This window comes from Coturnix japonica, chromosome 13, assembly GCF_001577835.2.
Source record: "Coturnix japonica isolate 7356 chromosome 13, Coturnix japonica 2.1, whole genome shotgun sequence".
In the NCBI taxonomy this organism is placed as follows: Eukaryota; Metazoa; Chordata; class Aves; order Galliformes; family Phasianidae; genus Coturnix; species Coturnix japonica.
The window spans coordinates 5422686-5440865 of NC_029528.1; the positions used below are offsets into that span (position 1 = coordinate 5422686).

At 41.0% G+C, this 18180-nt stretch overlaps 1 long non-coding RNA gene across 1 annotated transcript in view; it reads left to right on the top strand.

Annotated features, from left to right (window-relative positions):
- Positions 1–3179: 3179 nt before the first annotated feature.
- Positions 3180–18180, top strand: part of LOC107320092 — a 76642-nt gene continuing 61641 nt past the window's right edge. Inside the window, exon 1 of the long non-coding RNA XR_001558131.2 lies at positions 3180–3247. This is a non-coding gene — a long non-coding RNA (uncharacterized LOC107320092). The remainder of the gene's footprint in view (positions 3248–18180) is intronic.

Genomic DNA, 18180 nt, shown 5'->3' on the forward strand with positions numbered 1-18180 from the left:
TGCATCAGCCAGAACTTGTTCAGTGGTTGAATAGAATAATTCCTCTAATTCAGGGCTAGCGTTCAGAGTCTGCATGCACACCATGCAGAGGAAAAACAGAGTTGTGTAATGAATTGCTCGCAATAGCTTTTACTGTTCCTGTTAGCTTCGTTTCAGCTTTAATGAATATTTGTCTGGATTTGTTAGGCTGTGTGGAAAAATTCTGCAGTCCGTTCTTGATTCATATCAAAGCACAATTGTTATTAAAGTGAATAAAATGTTTGCCCGAGTGGGAACCATGAAACACACTGAAGATTTAGAGATCTGAATTTATCACGCTTCTTTGCTGCTCTACAAACAGATTGACTTCCCCTTGAAGCCCTTCCTGCAGAGAAGTTTGCTCATTTTGGAAGCTGGAGAAGTTCATTTTCAAGTAGGTTAAGCCAAAAGGTGCCAAAAATGCATTTTTTCCCCCAGTCTATTATTGTATCTTACACTGTAAGTGAGAAGTAGCTACACCAAGGAATTGATTTCTTGCAAAAGAAGCTGAAGCCATGGCTGGAAGATGATTTTTATAACAGATGCAGCCCTTCAGCAGGGATTCTCAGCTTCTTTCGCTGCTGGATAGAAGCAGGTCTCGAGTTCAATCCTTCTATTTAAATATTTCATTAAGGGCAGGCATGTTTCCCACTTGCCTCTTAGGGCTCTGGCTTTCAATTTCTAACTTATCGAAAATCCATCTTCTTTTTATTTTTAAAAGAGCTTTTCTATTGTTTTCCATTTCACCTATCAACTCCCAGAGACAATACTGTAAACCCCAATAACTGATCTGTAGGAGGTTATTTCAGAAATGAGCACTCAAGCCTCCATTATAACTCTCTGTGAAAAGGAAAAATTAAAACCTGTTCCAGATTGAAGTTCAGTTACAGCAGGGATCCTCTTCATCCCTAAGGTTTGAAAACATCCATACAGGGTGCTTTGTGGTATGAGACACCTACAGATACCTAATTTCCATTCAGCTGCTGTACTTTTGTGTATTGCCTCAGAGTCATGGCACTGTTTGAGTTAGAAGGGCCCATTAAAGGCTATCTGATCCAACCCCCACTCCGCGATGAACAGGGACACCCACAGCTCCATCAGTTGTATATATCGTATATACACACGGACAGAAACCTCAGCTCAGGAGGCCTCACCTGAACTCGGATTTTTATGTCCCACCTGGTAGTTCATGAGGAAAAAATATTTTGGTTCAAGACGAGGCCAAGTGTGGTGGTTTTTTTTTCCTATACAACCAAGTGAAAAGTTTTTTCATCTCTTCAAGTCACACTACATTGAAAGGGAAGCCAAAACAAAACACCGGCCAAAAAGAATACCCCAGCAATCTGCTGCATTGTGCTCCTCTTACTTATTTTTTCACAGGCTCTTTTAAAGGTCTAGATTTCATTTTGTTCTGGAATGGAGACAAATACTGAAATCTCATTCCCCACCCTCCACTCCCCCTTCAGCTCCTAAATGATTGTTTCACCTACCTCTATTTCCAACATACTCAGATAGTTTTTACAGAAAAAAGTCAAAGGAAACTATTTCCCTCCCACATGCACTCCCCTTTTTCCACGCTTAGTTGACGTTTTGCTCCAGGACTGAGGTAAGTTTCAGGTATGGACCAAAGGACATCTGTTACTACTACCTTGACCTCCCTCTCTTTAATTCATATCCGAAGAGAGCAGAAAAGTGCATTTCATGCTCTAGTCATTGCAATTCCATTTTGCCGGCAAAATACTACTGGGCCATCCTTTTTCCCAAGAGAGCTTTTCCTTTGGCATCTGTCATGCCTCATTACGCTGAGCAGAGCACCTTCTGCTAGATAAATAACAAGCAGAAGAAACTGCAACAAAATGGACAGTGTCACTGCAACGATGCTGTCTATTGGAAAAACAGTCATAAAAATGGCATGAGCATGTGTTTTTAATAATGGGTTTTGGTTTTAGCTAGCTCTGCTCATTGTTATTCATATTTGCTTGGGAATTTTAATGTTATTATCTGTTATCTGATTGTTTAAAAGGAAGTAATGATGGAGGAAACTCCAGATAATGACCAGTGTGTACAGTTGTACAGAGCCTAAAAACAGTCTTTGCTAGACAGTCGACCATATAAGACAGACCATACAGCTACAGGGACTTCTGCATCAATGTAATACAGTATTGAGAAAGCTCTACTCAGTAAAACATGGAGGTGTAACACTGCAGTCAGGCATGAGGACTTTGTTCCTTCCTCCTGGAAGAAAGGGATAAGCTCTTCCCATGGACGGGAAGAGTAAAGCACTATACAAGCTGGCATAGAAACTCAGAGGAAGGACAGGTTTATTTGGTTCCAATAAAATAAATAAATAAAGGTAAATTGAAAGCCACCTGGAAATCCAAATATGTCTGTATAAACCTGCAAGCTCTCAGTAACCTAGAAACTGGAAGTCATCCTTGCTCAGTTATGGTCATGTTTCTTTGCTCAACACATAGACATCCATGTGAATGTTAAAAGACAGGTGGCACAAAAATAACAATAAAACCTCACAGAATTATTTTTCTTTTTGTTATTTGATGTTTTTGCAACTTAGCATAGAACTAGTGAAATAAGTGCCTTTGTCAGCATGGTAAGAGTGATTAGCCAAGAAAGCTGGTACTCACAGAGTGCATGCAAGGCCCTGGGAGCTGCTGTTCACTCTGTGGTTTGATTGTCAGCATTTCCAGAGCTACAGGCTCTATTCCAGCACAGTTTTTCCGTGAGATGTGACTGAGTGCTGGGGTCAGCCATGTGCAGCAGCCTGTGTCCAGGCCATCTGCAGGAGTTCAGGAGGAACTCAGTAGAATGTTGTAGGTTAAAGCCCATTGAACAGGTCTTTTCATTAGTTTTTTTTTGGACAAAATTGGTTTTTTTTTTCTGAAAAAATACCTGGGCTCATTTATCTTGCCCCATGATGTACCCAGTAGATACCTGCTTTTACCCTTCCCCCTTCAATCCCTTTGGGTTCTCTACCCTTCTCTCTTAAAAACTGGTTGCCTGGGAATTTTCGAGTCTCTGGAATCTGACCTATCCCCTCCACCCCCAGTCAATAATCACATTAGTACATCTGTGTGACAGAAATAATAGCTTTTGTCTACCAAAGCTGCAGAGTCCTGTTGCCAGGCAACTCAGTCCTGAGGCAACAAAACAGAGAGGAACGGGTGTGTGGGAGGACCAAGCCTGAGTGCAAGAGCTGCTGCTTGTGCTGCTGGTAGCTATAATTGGGGGAAGCTTGGAATATACTGTTTTCACCAGAGATTTGGGATAACAGAGCTTGCCTGGCTCAGAAACTTTCAATTAGGTGGCTACAGGCAGTGGTTGGTTCATCTTGTTTTGTTCTGATATTACAGAAAGGCTTTGGGGATGCTGTAGATGACGGAAGTGCAGATTGGGGTGTTTTGTACCAGTAATGCTATGCCAGCTCCTGCAGAAAGACAAATGCAGTTGCTTTTTCCAGCTGCATGGCAGAGCATGGCTTTAGTGTGCTTTGGTGGTCCATGCTCCTCAGATGCCAGGTTCTGTTCATTCCTCGTTGTTGGCGACTGCAACAGCTTTGCTGTTCTGCCATTATTTGTGTGCCATTTTGGTACCATGCATGCCAGTCATTGTGTGGTTACACGTTCACCTGGTACCCCAACACTGTTTTGTCAAATATGACCTCATTCATCCAGAGGGAGAGTTGTCCTTAAAATGATAAAGGCTGCTGAAATAAATGGGATGTGAATTTCAATAGTCTTTTCCCAGTTAAAAGAGGGAAAGGCTGCAGCATGAAAAACCTTGGAGGGGATGTTCATTTGGATGAAAACGAACCCCGAGGGACATCAAGGAAGACCCAGAAATCCAAATTCATAGAAAAATGAAGTGAGAAATAGATTTCAAGGTCTAATCCAATGTATTCTATCACCATAAATGTTCTAGTTCACCTCTGGTCCAGTGACCTAAATGACCTGAAACTAATAGCAATCATGTTTCTAAATAAATGCCTTAGTAGGTTGTTTACTGCAACACAACAGCCAGGCACAAAGGAGTCCCTATGCTTTCACAGATATTCATCAAACAAGGGCTACGGGAAAGAAGTTGAGTGTTTCCTTGAATAAATTATTCAGTGGTTGTTATTCAACCTTCTTCACTTACATGTAAGTCGCTGTATCCAACTGGGTAAAGAACCATCTTCATAATGTCTTGTACTATAAAGTGTCTTTGATACTTTCCCAAAGACGTTTGTAGCATATGTAGGATGGCATAAGTATGTAACCCCACCTCAGAAAGCTTTTACTTCCATGTGAATGCTTTTCTCGCTGATGCTCTATGGTTGAATGGCTGAATGTACTGTGTTCTGGCTCCTGGATTTCTTACCAGCTATCCCCTGTGCTATGGCAGTATTTAAGGCTGTTTCCTGTTCTGTGTGCCATGTACCGATAGAGGGGTAACTGTGCTGGGCTCAGCTGTATCTGGAGAAACTAAACCTTGGATATTAAAAATGTATGAAGATTATAACATTAGATTTGTGTCTTGGACAGCAAAGTTACATCTGGCCATAAATCTGTGCCTGTTTTCCTTTTGGTTTTCCAGTAGATTTTGGTTTATGTTCTAATACATTGGCAAGAAATGAGGCCTTACTCTTTTAAGGATAGTGACGCTTCAAAGGGTTTAGGGCACAGGTGTCCAACCTTATGGCTTGCCTGGGCCTCATGGTGTGAAGAGGAGTTGTCTTGAGCAATTGGCTGGGATTTCAATCACTGTGTAACCACCCATATTCTGAGAAGGACAAGGAAAGATCTTTGCCAGTGGCTCTGTTTGGAACTCTAATCTGTAAAGGATACCAAGACACCAATAACTGTCCAGACTTAGTCAACCTCTTAGTGCTTGAAAAGGAGATAAAAAGCAAGTCAAAATTAGAGGTCAAGGAAACCTCTGGGCAGGGAATCTTCGAAACAGTACAGAATCTTTCAAAAATATTCAACAGAACAGCTCTGTTCCATATGAACCTCTATTTCCTTTCATATGTCTGGGGAAAAAAAATATACACACACAGATAGAAATGTGCACTCAGTTGAAATCACATGCCTCTAGGTCTCATTATAATAGTGCTGTAGTTATTTGTTAGCTTGAAAAGCTTCTCCACGGCAATGGGGGGGCTTTACTGCAGTATCTAATTTAATCTTTCAATGAATATGTTCCCTCGAATGCAGTGTATTTTGTTTGACAGTCCTTAAACGCTTGGATGAATCTAAACATTGAAGAACAGGAGTACACATTGTTTTTCTGCAGATTCATTTAGCAATTCAAGCTAACAGCCAGATTATTAATAATGAGCTAAATAAGATACTTTTCTAAGGGTCGATGGGCATTCAAAGTCTGAAAAAGAAAAATACAATATTTGCGACTCAGCTTCCCTCTGGGACAGCACTTTAAAATTACTTGGATCTCCCTCTAGGAAAGGCTATATATTTTGTGGTGGTTATACTTACATTGAACAAAGGGGAGAAAGGATCTGCAAGGGAGAAATGTGAAAGTGATGCTGCTAACTTTCTTTCTGTGTGTTTTGCAAAGGCACAGGGCTATTGTTATGCCTCAGTTTTGGCAGACAAAACAGCAAAGCTTCCCAACCTCTTGGCTGCATTCCTTTAAAAACAACAGCAACTGAGTGGTATCTTGCAGGTAGAACAATTGGTGGCTCAACCAGATGTACCTAAACTAGCTTCGTGGATTAGCTTTATAGATCTACTACCAGTGACAGCCAGGCTGTAGAAGCAAATCCCTCTTATTAAAAAAAAAAATAAATAAAAAAAAATATATATATATATATATATATATTTTTTTTTTTGGTCTTATAGCTCAACTTTTCCTATTGGCAGAAGTTGGTACCAATCTCTTTCCCCTCCCCGCAGGTCATAGGAGCTCTGCAATGAGTAGAAGCCTATAGCACTATGCCCCAGATGTCAAAGGGTCTTTTTTAATCTTTGCCTGCTAGTTCAGATATGGAAAAGTGACACTGGAAACTCCCACTGAAAATGCTGTGGGAGATGGGCAGCAAGTTTAGAATCTCCTGGTCTGGATGGGTAGAGGGAAGAGAGGTTTTCCCACACATGTCAATACGCGCAGACAGAACTCTCATTGCTTCTGTCTCTCCCACACTAATACTCTTTCACACCCACATTCATGTCAACAAGGGGAGGGATAGTTTGCATGCACAGTCTTCTTGAAAGAGCATCATCCTTTGTTAAATAGCAAGGCTTCTCTTACCCCCACATTTATTAGGTGGCCTTGTCAGGAGAGTTTGCACCTGTCCTCTCACGATCAACTGCTATTTATTTTTGCTGAAGACTTCTCCTTCTCAGTATGGGATAAGACAAGCAAAGGGTTTCATTCAGTATTGGCTAGGCAAAAATATACCTCTTTAAAACAAAGCTGCTAGCAAAGCAGAGAGAGAGAGAGAGCAAAACAGAGCAAGAGAAAGGGAAATAGTGTGCCTGTAGAGAAAGTAGCTTAAGAAGAAGTGTAGGAGGAATACTGATTCCAGACTTGCAGCAGCACTGTTTTTCATAAAGATAATAATAAAGAATAATAAGGTGTAATTAGGGCGCAAAATCACGCAAATTTGCTGAGTGCTTGTCTGCACTAGGAGGGAAAGAATCAAGAGGGAGGAACTGCTCTTCCATGGGTGAGCATGGGGATACTATTCCCCAAACTCACCTAAAGGATGCTGTCAGTTTGACATGGATATTGAAATTTTAGGACCTTTGGTTTGTTTGTTCTATTTATAAAGGTCCAGTTGGAGAAGGTTGGTGTATGTGCCAACCAGCTCAAAGATATGCCCAGTTGTGCGCTGTAAATCAAGGATGTGCAGTCTGTGCTGCTTCCAGAATCTCTGTGCTATGAAGTCATGGTGAAGCGTTTTCTTGTTCTCCGCCTTCATGCTAAAGATGGAGAGCCCTTCTGTCCTTCCATGGCTATGGGTTCTGCTCCTTGCTTTCTTCCAAAAGCACAAGCCCAATGCTGTAAGTGCCTTCAACAGCCAGTGGGTCACAAGAGCAAACTTCCGTGTTTATAGAGAAGGTTCATTTGCTCTTCTTAGGGGAAGGGAACTATTGCTGATTAACAGAGGTTAATACTGCACTGAGCTTCCCTGAGAATCATACAGTGCAGACCAGCTCTGATCTCATTCAGGTACTGAACAACCAATTGTCAGCAAATTGGATTTATTCCTCACTGTTTCCTATCCCCTGTTGAAAATTACTTTCACTTTAATTTTCTACACAGTTTTCTTAAATAAGGACATCAGTCTCCCTGAAAGAAAATCTTTGGTTCCAAGTTCACAGTTTTGTTTTGTAGCAGGTGAATATCCATAGTTCTGCTCAGAAGAGCGAGATCGTTTTCAGATTTCTTTAGGAATTTCTGCATCCAAAAAGGACATTTTTTTCCCTATATATCAAGAAACTGTCTAGCTGAAGATACCACCAGGTAATCCCTTCCCTTGGGATGTGGTTGGAAATCCCACTGAATTAGAAGTGATAGTGTTCTAGAGATTTCAGTAGTTCTGAGCTTTGCACTACAAAATCATTGCAAAGCCCATACAATTAAGAGTATCAGCTTCAGACAGTGTGCACACCAAAGCACACCATCTGAAGGTGTGAACCACTCCTCAGCATAATCCCTTTTCCTATCCTTGGACTGAAGGGTACTGGTGGCTGCTACACTTGGATGTGTGCCTCTCCACATGGGGAGCTCTGCATTGCTTAGAAGTGATAATCAGCACCCTGGGAGGTTCTGGCATTCCTGTATGTTGTCCCACTGTACATCAAAAGACATGATATAAATCAGGATTTTGCATCCAAATGCTGATATTTGCTACTTGTCCTGAAATCACCTCACTGACAGGCCAGTGTAAGTAAGGCAGTTTACAAGGTTCAGGATAAAAGCCACGTGGGTGATATGAGTCTAAGAGCTTTTCCTCATTCAGTGTCATTGAGACTAACCATCTCCCAAGAAGCTTATGCTGCCTTGGGGCTGGGATCTAGTTCACAAGGCAAAGCTTCACTATGAATACAGCTTTCACTGGGGAGGATGCTAATTTGTTCCAACGCCATTGTTATACACCCAAACTCTCTCTGGTGATTGTATCACCTTCAGGCACTCTCCCCAGAGGTTTCTTGCGAGTTACCATTTGATCAGGGGTCACATTTTAATACTTTCCCCATAGAATTGCTGCTGCATTTGTCTGCCTAATAGCAGTGATTCTCTTTGAACACGATTAAGCTATCCACAACATACTAATGACTGTTTAAGTAGTTAGCTGTAAGCACGCATTAACCCCTTGTGAACTAAATACGTGTTTGCAGCTGAGGAAGCAACATTTAAACTTTACTACTTTGCTTTAGTGGAAAACTATAACATTGCAAGGTAGCATTTATTCCTTTAGCAAGTTCAGAAAGATGGATAATGTGTTTCTGTACATTACTGGTTTTTGGTTATGGTGAAGGAACTGTGGTGGGATAGGTGCACTTGTGATAAAAGATGCTCTCTCTATTGCTTTGGGAGATACTGTGATGGAAGCTCGTATTTTCTATGGTATAAAAAGCTGAAAAGTTGCTAGAACTTCATCTGGTTATTAGTAACAATCTCACAGAAGTAAACAAATATTCTGTGATTACATTTATATAGAGAAGCAAATAAAAAACGATGGAATATTTGTTCTCAATGATTGTCTAACTTAGCTTGCATTTGTGTTTCCCGGAATCCATATAAAAGCACCAGGAGAGAAAGTAGTATGAAAAGTTTCTGATTTAAATAAACTGTTTAGCAATTACATCTTTCTTACCAGCCAGTTGTTGCCAAGGTTAAACTGTGGTCTATGTTTTGAGGCTGTTTCACACTTCATTGTATGCTCAGATCTTAAAATCTATAAATCAAAACATACACAGTTTTAAGTACATAACTTCATGTACTTAACAGCAGCTGCACTATTACTGACTGCTAAATGTGAGAGTCTCAGAAGTCCTTGTGAGCTTCAATCTCTTATGTGTGTGGGTATGTGCAGCAAAGTACCCTACCAAGGGGCATTTGCAGAAAACAGTCTTTCATTGTCACTTTACTGATGATGAAGGAAGGAAGAGAGGGATTAAGTGCTTTCCAGAGAGAGCAATTACTTTTCAGAACCAACACCGGACTCCCATTGTTTGATTCCTCTTCAGCAGCTCAGATCACTCTGCTCCAGTACTGACATGAATGAAACACCCATAAATGAGACCATGACAAAGCTGCAAAGTTCTCATGCTTTGAAGATCACCTGGAGGTGAATGCAATGGCCTCACTTTGGTATCCCCCTCTTTCTTGTCCATTCTGCAACTGCATAAGAATTAGAGAATTAATCATTTTTGAAGTTTAATCAAGAGCTGAAGTTGTAATCAACTGGCAACCAATGCAACACAAGTATGTTTGCCTGGCTGCCTGCCTCCCCTCTGAGCTTAATTAGCAATTATCTCTGCTGGGTGACCTCTTGATCCCATACAGTTTAGCTGAAGGATAAATATATCCAAGTGGTAATTTCACCTTTTGCCTCCATCATTTGGTATTATTTAATCTGTTTATTAGATTCCCAGTCTCTTTAGAGCTTGCAGGATGGAAAAATTTTTAGTTAAATCTGCAATTGGTATGATGAGGAGATATAATGGAGTTATCACTGAGATTATCATTGAGAAAGAGGTGATCTTTCCTTATTTTCCCCTTTCCCATTGTGTATAACAATCTTTTTCCTCTCAGACTGAAAAGTATTGGTTTTCTTTGTAGAAGACACCAATAGGAATCTGTGATGACTTCAGCAATCTAATTCATCACGTCTTTGCAAAGGCATATCTCAAGTTGTGAGATGTTGTGTTACCAGATGATCCCATTCACAGTGGAAGGCAGGGCGCATAGATGCAAAATGTGTTGTTTTAGTTTATCTAAGCACTGCATATTTATTTCATTCAAAATCTTGTTTTTCCATCTCTCTCTGAAGTACCTCTGTATGGGAAAAAGAGCCTATTAGAAGCTAAAAGTGTATGACTGAAAGATCAGCCTTAGTTTGAGATGAGTAAGCTAGAAACCTTACATAATACAACATCCCTGGGAGAAGATCTCTAGATGATTCCTTGGGGTATCTTTCTGTCATGAATGCGTGATGGATGTCCACACACAGTGCCACCTCAAGCCCAGCAGAAGTGCTGACACAGATGAGACACTTATGATGATTCAGTTCAGTTTTACATATTAAAAACTATATTGGGTGGAAAAACAGAGGTTCTCACTGGAACTGTCAACTTTAGTCCATCTCAGTTTGCATTCTTGAAATGTAACAAAAATAGAATAAAACAACAGGTAAGACTAATTTCAATGCTCTCAGTCTCAGTGAAGGTGAGGCCTTCTTTTGGTGGCTGTAGGTCCATTTGCTTCTAGGTGTTTGCATCAATTTAAGTAAACCTCTTCTGATGTACTTTAGAGGTCTCGGTACTCTACCCATAATAGGCTGTGTTTATGCAGGACCTGCCTCAGCAGCAAGTCCATGTGTAGGTCTTCTAAGATAATAGATACCTATGTGAGGTTGCTAAAGAACAGGTGAAGATGATTCCTCTTATTTATTTTTTTCCCTGTACACATATGACATCTTCGGAGAAAGATGTTCAAGTCTGTTAATTAGGAGTGACTGTTGGTGATTCTTCATTTGCTTCAGAAATTACTGAAGCTCTAATGAAGAGCTTGTGAGGGACTGTTGATTTTGCATGGTTTGGGGAACTGAACCATGGAAAATTACACAGGTCAGAGATGGGTATTTGCAAATATCTGCTATCTTTGACAGGATTGTTGTGCCAGGTTTAAAGAGGGTATCTGCTACTAATTGTGATTTAACAAGAGCAGATAAAATACCCCAGCACAGCACAAATTAATATCTAGGGCAACGTTTGTAATGAGGCAAGAAAGATAAATTCAGCATCATCAAGAAGGGCAGTATCTTCTGACTTTCTGGGACCTGGTTTTACTCTGTTCTGGTAGCACTGGAATTGGGGGAAAGGATGGAAGAACAAGACTACTGGAATTTTGCCACTGGATATTCTATGTGGTCATTACCTGGATAAGGATGGGGATGATATAAATATATGGAGATTGCTATGTAGCAATTTTATCCATTTAAAATTAAAATAAAAACAACTATTAAATGCAGAAGAAATCAAAAGATATTGGAGCAATTAAACATAAAAGAAAGATTAAAGTCTGTTTTGGTAAAATAAATAAGCCTTTGGCTCCGCTCTACGGTTATAAAATATATGGTGAAGACAAATCTCAATTTCAGTGTGCGTATGAATGTTCCTTGATCGTAGTTCAGAAAGAAATGCTGAGCAATTTGGTCTTTTATCATCCAATAGACTAGATGTTGCATTGATATTCAGTATTTGAGTTCTACTGACATAAGAGCTAGCTGGCTGATTCATTCTGTAAGCTAGGGGAGGAAAGCCTGACTCCAAATACCAATCCGCAATGGTTATCAACAGGAATAGAGAATGACTGGAAAAGTGTGTTTTCCTTGTAGAATAAGGGAAGTTTTTAATGGTTTGTGGATGCTTTGGAGCTCATGGAACAAGAAATGGGAAAAGTAAAACCAAGTAGAAAGTTCAGGTGTCTTTTAGCTGTTTTGGGGGCTGGTGAACCCATGTTCTTGGACCATCTGTTGCTGCTATTGCTTCTCACTCCTGATCATCTCTGTGTGGCCTTTCCTCACATTTAGAGGATGCAAGTTGCATTGTCAGCTATTCAGTGAGCTGCTCATTCTCTGGGGCTCCTGTCTGCACTATTTCACTCCAGCGCTATCTCAGGTGAAAGCAGATATTACTTCTCTCCTTTGAATTATGCCTTTGCAATGGTTATCTCAAAGTGAAAGCACTAATAATAACAGAACAAACTTCCTCACCATCTGTATCTCTAATGAAATGGCTTGTGTGTCCCTAGAGGCAGGAAGGATAGCTGGAACTTCCTCACAATTACTTTTCCAGTCTATTACATTGTCTAAACTTAGATTTCTCAAAAATATATAAATAAAAGAAAATCCAGAGAGAATAAATGAATACTGAGGCCTCTGCTCATTTCATCCAGCATCACAGTTTATCAGTCCCAGGAGATGTCCTCAGTAGTGTGGCTTTATGACCACGAGAGAAAATAATGGTGCACTGAGAAAACTTATAAATGCACAGCCCCATTGCACACAAAATGGACCCCCAAGTGATTTATCATTATCATTTGCAAAGTAAATAGGGACAGGAGAAAAAGAAGGAATGGTTCTGTTTAATTTGGTTTCTTGACACAGCAAGGAGAATCTACCATTGAGGGTAAAGAAAAAGAATGAAGGCAGAGGCAAGAGAAAAGAAACAACTTACTCTCCTCACAGATTATATATCACATCTGAGGGCTGCACTTGTTCTACTAACCAATTGAAAGAAAGTGTGTTTTCGATGTATAATGATGCAAACATATATCAAGCAGAAATTTAGATATCCCTGCCTGAATTCTCTTTAGCTTGCTGCCACAGCTTTGAAAAATGTCCCTGTGTTTGAGGCTCTGAAAGCAGACAGGATAGCACCCTGTTATACACAGTCCATTTCAAATGCTGCAGTTCATATCCATTATTTATGTAGCTGCCTTTTGGAATATAGATATGTACTTGTCCATTGTAAGTGAGATGTAGTTTCCAAGTTCTGATTCTCAGCTATTTTTAAGGAAAAGAAGGCAAAGGGACAAGGTACAGTCCTCCTCTATTCATTCAGTAGTGTATCCCCATATGTGAACAGGACACCTCTGCTCCCTTTTAATGAGTGGGCACAGGAAATAAGTTTTAATGTGGCTCAGATAAGATTCCTGCTGATCTCTTCTACCTCCGCTTTCTACTGTGCGCTTGGCTGGGTAGCTGACTCATTAAATAAGGAGCAGAAAGCAGCAATTTACTGTTCTGAGCTTGTCCCCACCTTCTGACAAACACCTGTGCAAGTTGCATCTTGCACCATCTCCCACAGATGGCTTCCAGGCCAGCTCCCTCATTTGCACAGCACCAGGTTGACAACTCTATCACATACTGAAATGAGATGATTGGAAAACCATATCTTTAGTTACTCTTTCCCATGGGTTCGAGAATCAAATTATACTTTTGAAGCTTTGAAATAAAATACTACATGCAACTTGCAAAGCAAATAATGCTGAAATAATCTGGCACTTTCTAATCAATCATTTCACTGTGGAGGGCTGTAGCTTAGCCTAAAAATGTTGACAAGGGGTATGGCATGAATAAATACATACAGAGAAACAGTTAATTTATTCTGGTTTTCCATTCTCCTCACCATTTTTTTTCGCTTTTTATAGTCTACACAAATCAATTTAAGAGGAGCTTGGGGAATTGGGAAGGGTCATAGCCCATCTGACTTTCATAGTATTCATTGAATGGGTTGGATCTTGAGTTATAGCTCTGTTCATTGGGAGGGATGAAGAAGCTTTTTCCATTCTGGTTGACTAAAGGAGCTCTCAGTTTTTTTCTACAGACCTCAGCTCTGCCCCAATAGTATACACAGTAAACAGAATACTCTTATCCCATCTTTGGTCAGCAATAAGTGCTTAAGGGAAGGTACGTGTTCAGAGTTAGGTAGGGAGAGAAGAGCTGATACAACCCTGGAGCCTTGCATGGCAAATGGGAACAAGCCTTGCTTGTTTGAGCAGCCTGAATTTTTTGTCTCAGCATTTCCCATTTGGTCTCCTGAGAGAAATCTCAGCAGGTGACTCACCAGTCATCAGCACTGCACTCATCCCATCAGCCTGGCTGGAACCAGTGCTAAATTCAAATGCCTGTATGTTCAGCTGAATCTCATGGAGTCTGCTGAAGGACAAGCAATGCAGAGATCTGTGAAGTACACTATGAATCCAGAAGGATGAGGTTTAAACACCACATCTTTTTTCAATTGCAGCCTCAGGAGATGTGGTCTTCCTCCAAAGTGATCGAAGTGGGGGAAAAAAAGAGCATGGGAATAGATTTCTGTCCTAGAACTGTTGCTACCTATAGATTTAGAACTAGTTGCTACCCATACCCTGAAGTTTTGGTATAGTCTCCTTTCTCTTCCATAAGAGAGAAACCTAAGAGGGAAGTGTAGGGACTTATTAAAAGGAGAGTTCTGTCTCTGCTTAGTACTAAAAATGATGCAGTTTTGAATGATGAATCCCTTTAAGTGTAATCAAGTATATGGTAAGAAATCAGCATCTTGGAATGCCATGCAACATTGCAGTTCAGCAAATGTATTTTCAGGCTTTTCTTTTCCTACAGCATTAATATTGAGAATGTGAAGATGAGGATAGAACCTTCTTAGGACTCAGTGAGTGAATCCTTAGTTTGTGGTGGTCGGAGAGCTGATCCAAATCCAGAGAAGGCACTGGGGAGGGGAGAAAGGAAATACTGTCAAGAGATTGTTGGAATGGTGACACTAATCCTGCTAATCTGTCTGGAGAGTCACACAGTCTATTTATGGTCTGGGCTTCTTGGCAGCTTCAGAGACAAGTGAGAACTACTTGTAAAAGCGTTTCTCTTTTCTAGCAGTCCCAGACACTATCTCAGAAAGGAACAAGTAGCACATAGCTCTTTACAAGTTCTGGGTTTAAAATCCCATGCCTTACTAAGTCATGAACGAAGGCTGTAACCAACATTGTTTGGTTCAGAATCCAAGAGCTGCTTCACCCGGGCTTCCTGGTTTGGGAGGTAGAAGGTGAGAAAATAGTTTCACTCTCCATGAGAATTCATGTAGGGATGTTTCTGTGATCTGGCAGAGCAGAACTACAGCAGAGCATTGCTGTGCCTAACAAGGGAGTAGTAATGATAGTTATACCTGCACAGGGGCTGAGGGATCCTGGGGATTTTCTGCCCATGGAAATACACCAGATGTGGATGAAAAAGGCCCTGAGTTGCCCTTTCCCCCCCCCTCTCTTTCTTTTCTTTTCTTCTGGCCCCAAAAGACCTAGCAGCTTTGATGTGTGGTACAACCTTGAATTTGGCCCTGCTTTGAGTGAGGGCTTGACCCAAAGACCTGTAGACACCCTGTGTCAGCTTAATTGTTCTGTGATCCTATGAATCCAGGCAAGGTCAGCAGGAAAGCTACCTTCTATTCCTGTGCTTCTTTTTTCCCTCTCTGGCATTAGCTGATCTATTTTGCTACACAGAGGATGTTTCTCACTGTCCATCTCTGTGATGAGCGTCTGACACCTTGACCAGACTTAAGGTACTGCAGCAGCACTTACATTCCTATGAAAGCCAAAGGAATTCCTCAGTTCATGCACAGATCTGAACTGATCTCTTCAAAATGATTCTATGATGAAAATAATGAAACCCAATGCTTTAAGCATGCACTCATTTTTTTTCCCCTTCTTTTGTTGTAAGAACAATATCCAGTAATCTGCTCTCATGCAAAAGGATAAGGAATTGTCTATGAGAACAGTGTGGTGGTACCTACAGGAGCATGTTAGATATGAGAAGGCCTCTGAGCACCTGATAGAGCTGTCCCTGTTTGTTGTAAGGGAGTTGAACCAGATAGCTTTAGTGTCCCTTCCAACTCAAACGATTCTATGATGCACAGTGTGGAGAGACGACTCACTTTCAGAGGAGGTAACAGGAGGAGCTCGGCTGAGCTTTCTTGGAGCAGATTTGGCACATTTCACTAAGTCGGTCACGGCTCCAGCACTCTCCCAAGTGTGCATCTGTCACAGTCCTCCCATGCCAGTAACATCTTACCCTGCATGTTTTCCTGCAACGAGGAAAAAAAAGAGTGCCTGTTAAGTGGCTTTTTACTTTCTCGGTGTTTCAAAGAACACGGGGATAAATTAATAATAATAATAAAAAAGCAGAGATCCAGAGCCAGGTTGGCAAACATAATCACAAGGTATATTAAAAAGTTAAACATAGCCCAGTGCTTTGAAAACCAAGCACCATGGGAAGCCGAGGATGTGTTGTCCCTTGGCTTTATGTCGCTTTTTAAAAGGAACGCTGTAATTGAGTAATCAGCTTGCTGGTTGTCATGGCAATTGCTGCCGGCTGCTGCAGGGAATCGGCCTCCGCGCTTTGTCTGCACTGTGCCAAGGGCTGCCACCCACTGCTGCTGCCCAGGGCTTCACATCCAGGGATATATATATAGCGTGGGGAACCTGTGGCCTGGAGAAGGACTTGAGTCAAAAAGTCTGTGGTCAGCTGGAAGTTTGAGGTGTGCTGTTCAGTATGGAGCAGGTGGCGGCTGTAGGGTGGTTTGGATCTCATGCTGGTGGGGTGTATGTGGGGTTAATTTCAGATTTGAATGCAGTGTGGAAAGGGGAAAATATGTGCAGGATCCGTACTGGAAGAGCTGTTTGTCAGTGGCCTTTACCTGGTGATTAGTGTCAGCTCCTGAGGATCAGCATTTAAACTTTAAAGGGAGGGCGGACCTGGAGCAGCAGGACATGTGCGTGTAGATGAAAGAAGGGAAACAGCTGCAATGTCTAAAATGCACAACGGGAAACAACTTCATTCTCTGCAGAACTTTACCTGCTGTTTCTCCTGGGAAATCCTCTCAATGGGAGTCTGGGAGAAGTTTTTTGTAAAGCGAAACATCTCTTTTCTAGAAAGTAAGAGGTTGAATCATGTGGTAAATGACAGATCTGTTCAACAAGACCAACCTTCCATTTTGAGAATAAGCTAAGAGTAGTCTTCCATTTTGCTGGCTCCCCTCATTCCTACCTGCTGCATTTCTGTCTCCCCAGCCTTGAGCTGTCTCATCCCTGGTGCACTGTAAGCTCTCTGTACGAAACTCCACTGTACTGGGTGGAAGCACGCTGACTTCTCACACACTGGATGGGTGAACGTCATTAGGACAACCTTCCAGCTTCATTTCTCTGTGCAAGTGTCTGTTAAGGTTTTGGCCTGCAAACTGAACATCTCCTTGATAGGAAAATGGATGATTTGTCTTGATAGGAAAAGAGATAATGCATTTATCCTGCTTGAGGCACTGTGATGTTATGGCTAGGATGTGCACAGAGAATCAAGGCAACAACCGTAGTCATTTAAGCACAGATTAGCTAATCCATAGTGGTAATTACAGAGCTACATCTCCACAAAAGCTTTCAAAACATCAGCCCAATGTTTGCGTTAAAAGAACCAAACACTCGCTGCCTTTCATCCCAAGCAAATGCTCTACGAGAGACCCACATGTACTTCAGGTTGGCTCCAAGATTTTATTCTTTCCAGTGGTGTAACATCTTACAGTTTTATAAATAAGGTCTAAAGAAAGTGATATAATAAATTATTGTCATCTCTTCAAAGCTCTAAGAGATTTTTACTAAAAAATATCTGATGGCACCTCAAATTAATAGTGTTTTATTCACATGTTGTCTTCTGTGTAGCCGAAGCATACCAGCAGCGTTCTGTAAATTAGCTCTCATTACTTAGCTGCGTTTACAACAGCTAGCAGAGACTGCATACAGCACTGTTACTTTGAAGAGTTTAAGTAAATGTTATTTTTGTTCCTCCTCCATTTTAAAGGTAAAGTGATGTGTATTTAAAAGCTATCTGAAACTCAGACACCTGCCCGCACAGCATAAGAGAGTGAATGTTGAGGCTGATCAGATTTACATACATGATACTTGACATTGTCCTTTAAAAGCTGGTCTCTGCATACTGCAACAGATGTTCTGCCATTTGTGATAAACATTTCTCTCTTCTCTGCATTTAACTCACTTTGTTTTGCATTCTGTCATGTTCTTAGCAGAATATGCCACGCTTGCATCTATCTTGCAAGTTGGAACAGTGATAGCAATTTTAATTAATCACTGCAAGGTTCTATTTTGCATGAAGAAGGCTCAACCTCTTTGACCCATTAATTAAATTGTGGAATTTTACAGTTCCTTGAAAATGTTGAAGAAGGAAAGGATTAGACAGATCTGAGCTTTATTTGAAATGGAAATTGAGACACATTGGACTGCAGATAGCAAAGAGAGGAGTGACATGTTAAAAAAGGCTTCTAGTTCAACAGCAATCTACTAAGCCAAAGCCAACTAGAAGCACGAATTTTCCATGACAAATATAATCCAGCAGCAAGAGTCAATGGGTTAGATCTTTGGGTC